Source organism: Zea mays, chromosome 9 (assembly GCF_902167145.1).
Source record: "Zea mays cultivar B73 chromosome 9, Zm-B73-REFERENCE-NAM-5.0, whole genome shotgun sequence".
NCBI lineage: Eukaryota > Viridiplantae > Streptophyta > Magnoliopsida > Poales > Poaceae > Zea > Zea mays.
This window is the reverse complement of record NC_050104.1, coordinates 82,395,060-82,401,951: the sequence shown is the minus strand read 5'-3', so window position 1 is coordinate 82,401,951 and position 6,892 is coordinate 82,395,060.

Sequence of the window (6,892 nt, the reverse complement as noted above, 5' to 3'; positions counted from 1 at the left end):
TCACGGAGGCGGCCGTGATCGAGGACTTCTACAGAGGATAAAATGACTCGGCTTTCGTCCGAGCCATATTACAGAAGGCACCGACTACCTCCGAGGAGCTGTTCCGGGAAGCCGACCTCTACATCACCGCCGACGAGCGGGCCCAGGACCTCATCGGAGGAGCGAAGCCCGCACCAGCGGCGCCACGACGTGACGCGAACCAGCAACCCGACAAACGCTGGGAGAAGAGGCCCCGCGAAGAAGTACACGCCGCCAGCCTCTCGCGCCCGAGGAGGACCTCGCGGAGGCGAGCGCACGCTGGACGACATCCTCAACACCCAGTGCCCGTACCACAAGGACATGCGCCACACTCTTCGGAACTGCCGGGACTTCAAGCACTCCGTCGGGTATGGCCGACCCTTCCAACCTCTACCTCCTCCTCCGCCGAGGGGAGGACCAGATGAACCACGACAACCCCATCAGCAGGAGGAGGGAGGAGGAGGAGCTTTCCCGCGCGATGACAGGGAGGTCAACGTCATCTTCGGCGGACACGGGTCGCAGGAGAACAAAAGACAACAAAAGCTCAACGACCGCCAGATACTGGTGGCGACCACCGGTCCTCCCGCCCCATACCGGTGGTCGGAGCACCCGATCATTTTCACTCGGGAGGATCAATGGCTTAACTTCGACCATCCAGGCAAATACCCGCTCCTCGTCGATCCGGTGATCCGAGAGAGCCGGGTGAAGAAGGTGCTAGTGGACGGGGGGAGCAGCATCAACGTCACCTTCCCCCGAACACTCCAAGGCTTGGGAGTTCACCTCAAAGAGCTCCACGAGTCGGACACTCCCTTCTTCGGCATCGTGCCGACTGAAGGGGAATACCCGCTGGGCCACATCTACATGCCTGTCACCTTCGGAACTCCGGAGAACTACAGAACCGAGTTCCTGAGGTTCGAAGTGGCGAACTTCGACTGCGGGTACAACGCCATCATCGGGAGGCCAGGATTGGCCAAATTCATGGCCATTCCGCATTACACGTACATGATACTGAAGATGCCAGGACCGCAAGGAATCATAACTGTGCGCGCCGACTTCCAAGGCGCCGCAGAGTGTTTCCGAGTGGCCATCCAAGCAGCCCTCACCACCAAGCCGTCGACGATTTCTTCAACACAGGCGAACTCTAAGCCTGAGGAGGACCTTGCAGTACCGACAAACGAAGCTCAGGCCGCGACCTCTATGCGGCCGACTGAAGAAACTAAAAGGATCAACCTGGGGTTCGCTGATGAACGTAAGACTGCCATCATCAGCTCCAGCCTGGACGACAAATAGGAAAGCGCGCGCTCGTCCAGTTTCTGCAAGATAACCGAGACGTATTCGCGTGGCAACCTGCGGATATGCCGGGAGTCCCAAGAGAACTGGCCGAGCACAAACTGAAAGTCTATCCCCAGGCGAGGCCGATCCGGCAAAAACTACGACGTTTCACGCCTGACAAGAGAGAGGCCATTCGCGCCGAGTTAGCTCGCTTGGTCACGGCTGGATTTATTAGAGAAGTATTACACCCTGAGTGGTTAGCCAACCCTGTTCTTGTACTCAAAAAGAATAAAGTGGATTGGCGCATGTGCGTCGACTATACTGACCTCAACAAACACTGTCCGAAGGATCCCTTCGGGCTCCCGAGGATAGATCAGGTGGTGGACTCCACCGCTGGATGTTCTGTGCTGTCTTTCCTGGATTGCTATTCCGAATACCACCAGATTAGCTTGGCAAAGGAAGACGAAGAAAAAACAGCGTTCATTACCCCGTTTGGTGCTTTCTGTTATACCTCCATGTCGTTCGGCCTCAAAAACGCTGGAGCGACTTATCAGAGAGCCATTCAAACATGCTTAGCCGATCACTAGGGCAAGCGTGTGGAGGCCTACGTAGATGATGTGGTAATCAAAACAGAGAACTCGGAAAACTTCATCGAAGACTTACGGCTGGTTTTCAACAGTCTGAGATGGTATAGATGGAAGCTTAATCCCGAAAAATGTGTTTTCGAGGTACCAGCAGGAAAGTTACTCGGGTTTATTGTCAGCCACCGGGGAATTGAGGCTAACCCGGATAAAATTGAAGCTATCATGAAGATGGAAGCACCTCGATCACAAAAGAAGGTTCAGCGACTTACTGGATGTATGGCAGCTCTGAGCAGATTTATATCCAGGCTGGGGGAAAAAGGTTTACCATTTTACAAGCTACTCAAGAAGGTGGATAAGTTTCAGTGGACTTCCGAGGCACAGGAAGCTCTAGATGCACTGAAGAAATTCTTGACAACACCACCAGTACTGAAGCCACCACGACGAGCTACGTCAACTCAACCAGCTGAAGATCTGCTACTGTATATCTCTTGCACGACTCACGTGGTAAGCACCGCATTGGTAGTCGAGCGAGCAGAAGAAGGACATGCCTACCCAGTGCAACATCCTGTTTACTTCATCAGTGAAGTTCTGGGCCCTTCAAAGAAAAAGTATCCTCAAGTTCAGAAGCTATTATATGCAGTACTTCTAACTGCCCGCAAGCTACGTCACTACTTTGATGACCACAAAGTCATAGTAGTCACTGGTTTTCCGATAGGGGATATTCTTCACAACAAGGAAGCCATTGGCCGAATAGCCAAGTGGGCTTGTGAGCTGGGATCTCATGACATCGAGTTCCGACCTCGTACTGCCATCAAAACTCAAGCACTGGTTGATTTCGTATCAGAGTGGACTGAACAGCAAGTACCAGATAACCCAGAGACTGCAGAAGTGTGGCGAATGTATTTTGATGGCTCGCTGAAGCTGCAGGGAGCAGGAGCAGAAATTCTCTTCACCGCACCTGGAGGCGAGCACCTCAAATATGCCCTCCAGTTGCTGTTTCCGGCCTCCAACAATGCAGCTGAGTATGAAGCTCTGATCCATGGATTGAACATCGCCATATCATTGGGCATCAAGAGATTGATGGTGTACGGAGACTCTCTGGTAGTCATTAGCCAGATAAACAAAGAGTGGGATTGTTCAAGCGATTCAATGGGAAAATACTGTGCTGCCGTCTGAAAGCTGGAAGATAAATTTGAGAGTCTGGAATTTCATCATGCAGAAAGAGATCGGAACACAGCAGCCGATGTGTTGTCCAAGCTAGGATCCAGTCGAACTCAGGTCCCACCTGGAGTCTTTGTGCAAGAAATACTACAGCCGAGCATCTCAATGGATCAAGCAGAAGAGTGTAATATTATAGATCAACCCGAGTCAGACTCTGATGACTGGAGAAGGCCAATCATCAGGTATATAAAGAATGAAGAGGAACCAAATGACAAGAATTCAGCCGAGCGCATTGCCAGACAGTCGGCTCACTACACACTCATTGGGGAGACATTGTACAAAAGGGGTGCATCAGGCGTCCTCATGAAGTGCATTCTCCCATCTGCTGGGAAGCGACTTCTGGAGGAGGTCCATGTTGGGCAATGTGGAATACATGCAGCATCCAGAACACTAGTCGGGAAGGTCTTCAGGTCAGGATTCTATTGGCCAACAACGAAGAGTGATGCAGCCGAGTTAGTTCAGAGGTGCGAAGCTTGCCAATACTTGTCAAAACAACAACATCTACCAGCACAGCAACTGCAGACCATACCAGTAACTTGGCCTTTCGCATGCTGGGGACTGGATATGATTGGACCTTTCAAGAAAGCTCAAGGAGGATACACTCATGTATTGGTAGCAATCGACAAATTCACTAAATGGATAGAGTTCAAGCCCATTGCTTCTTTAACCTCAGCTAAGGCCGTGGAATTCATACAAGACATAATATTCAGATTCGGGATACCAAACAGCAACATAACTGACCTAGGATCCAACTTCACAAGTTCAGAGTTCTTCGACTTCTGCGAGCAAAAAAGCATTTAGATCAAGTATGCTTCTGTAGCACATCCAAGAGCCAACGGGCAGGTTGAGCGAGCCAACGGGATGATACTGGAGGCACTCAGGAAAAAGGTCTTCGATAAGAATGAAAAATTCACAGGAAAGTGGATAAGGGAATTGCCCTATGTCGTTTGGAGCCTAAGAACCCAACCTAGCCGAGCTCTGCATGGAAACACTCCTTTCTTCATGGTCTATGGGTCGGAGGCAGTGTTACCCGCCGATCTCAAGTTCGGGGCGCCAAGGTTGATCTTCGAAAACATAGCAGAAGTCGAAGCCACCAAGCTGGAGGACATTGATATACTCGAGGAAGAACGGCTGAATGCAGTAATCCAATCAGCACGGTACCAGCAGACTCTAAGGCGCTATCACGACAAGGTCGTGCGACAGCGATCCTTCTCAGTAGGAGATCTTGTCCTCCGCCGAATTCTAACGGGGGAGGGACGACACAAGTTATCGCCCTTATGGGAAGGACCCTTCATAGTAGCAGAAGCCACTCGGCCAGGATCATATCGTCTCACTGAGATGGACGACATAGAAGTCGGGAACTCCTAGAACATAGAACACCTCAGGAAGTTTTATCCCTAGCTGTATTTCAAAAGCTATCAGGACGACGATGTACTCTGTAAAATGGAAATATGTCATCAATAAAAAAGGGCTTCAAAGATACTCAGTTTGTTCACGATTGACTTGCATTCTTACTTAACTCGTGGTGACCACTATGCCCTGCTAACGGAGCAATCGGCTTAAGTCGGCAACGACTTAAGGCGGTGCAACATGCTCACGCTTACTTAACTCGGGGTGACCACTATGCCCTGCTAACGGAGCAATTGGCTTAAGTCAGCAACGACTTAAGGCGGTGCAACATGCTCACGCTTACTTAACTCGGGGTGACCACTATGCCCTGCTAACGGAGCAATCGGCTTAAGTCGGCAACGACTTAAGGCGGTGCAACATGCTCACGCTTACTTAACTCGGGGTGACCACTATGCCCTGCTAACGGAGCAATCGGCTTAAGTCGGCAACGACTTAAGGCGGTGCAACATGCTCACGCTTACTTAACTCGGGGTGACCACTATGCCCTGCTAACGGAGCAATCGGCTTAAGTCGGCAACGACTTAAGGCGGTGCTACATGCTCACGCTTACTTAACTCGGGGTGACCACTATGCCCTGCTAACGGAGCAATCGGCTTAAGTCGGCAACGACTTAAGGCGGTGCTACATGCTCACGCTTACTTAACTCGGGGTGACCACTATGCCCTGCTAATGGAGCAATCGGCTAAAGTCAGCAGCAACTTAAGCCGGTGCAACATGCTCACGCCTACGCAATCCAGGGTGACCACTACGCCCTATTAACAGAAGCAATCGACTTAAGTCAGCAGCGACTTGAGGCGATCTGACGTGATTACAATTACTCATATAAGGATGACTTCTATATCCCGCAAACAAATTTCAAAACCATCGCGCATCATTTTACTACCGCAAATTTATGAACTGATGAATTCTGAAACAACATGAGAATAACAATATCGTCCAAGTACTAAAATGATGTCCTCTAACAAATGTCTGACCATGCTAACCGCGCGCTCAAAACACGCAAAATGTTTCTATATTTTGTGATATTTTTCTCAGGAGCAATCGATGAGGAAGGACGACTCGAGGAATCAGGAGCAGCATTCACATCAGCCCTTATATCTTCGGGAACAACCACGCCGGGTCTCCTCATCAAGATTTGCCCCGCCCGAATGGCCTTGTCCATGGCTCTGTCGCGTTGGGCCCTGAGGGTAACGAAAGTTTCTTCAGCAACCTTGGCAGCCAGCCGAGCAGTTTCTAACTCCTGGGCGATGGATTTCTTGGAAGCTCGGAGTTCTTTGATGGTAGCGTCCTTCACTGATATCAACTGCTTTAGTCGGGTCACCTCATCCGTGGATTCCTGCAGCTTACAGCGTTGGTTGTCTAACTCTTCCATGGTGAAGCGATGAATCCTCTCCAGGATAGTCAGCGAGTTGCTAGAATCACGATACAATCTGTCAAGACTATCGCGAGAAGCAGCAAGGATACGTTTTTCTTCCTGCAAGTAGAAGTCAACTCCCTCAAGCATCAAGCAAGTAATAGGATCACGACAAGGCAAAGCACGGTTTCATAAGTCACCTTTTCAGAATTAAGCTGAGCATGAAGAGAAGAGCTCAGTGCATTGGCGTCATCTAAGGCAGCAGAGACCTGAGCTAGTTCAGTCTGACTTTGAGAATACTTCCCTTCAAAGTCAGAGCACCGCTGGACCATTTCAGCCTGATCTCGAGAATGTTTTTCTTCAAGAGTGGAAATCTGCCGAGTCATACCTAGCAGGAGACAACCAAACAAAGGGGGTCAGAATGTAAAGCAGTTTAATAGAGAAGACAAAAGAGAAGCAAAAAGCACTAACCAGCGTTGGTCGCCTCCAATTCAGAGACACGATGTTGAAGTGACACTGGATTCCAACATGCAAGAGATGAAGCTACTTCTGGGACAGAAGCACCCTGTAACCTCAGCTGGCTAGCCATCCCATCCACCAAAGCCTGATGAGGAGAACAGATGAGTGTAATGACAGCAGTTCATGCAGTGTAAAAACCAAGCTAAAATACATCACAGTACTTGGAGGTTGGAAAAGAACGAAGGGATCCCCAAATCAGGAGAGATCAATTGATAACCGGGCGTAAGGCCACCACCCAAAGCAGCTTGCAACGAACCAACAGGAATCAGCTCGGTGCCATCAACAGAGCCCAACACTCGGTCAGCGGGGACGCTACCCTCTAAAGCGACTCCCTGGTCCAAGGCTTGGGCTACCACCATACGGCCGGAGTGTGGAGGTGATCCCGCATGAACGTCCATGGAAGTACAAGAGGGAGACCCCGCTCGGACATCCTCGGGGGCTGGGTCATAGTTTGCACTGCCCACTTGAGCCGGATCATCCCCGGCAGCACCCTCGGGGGCTCGGCAGTGGCTTG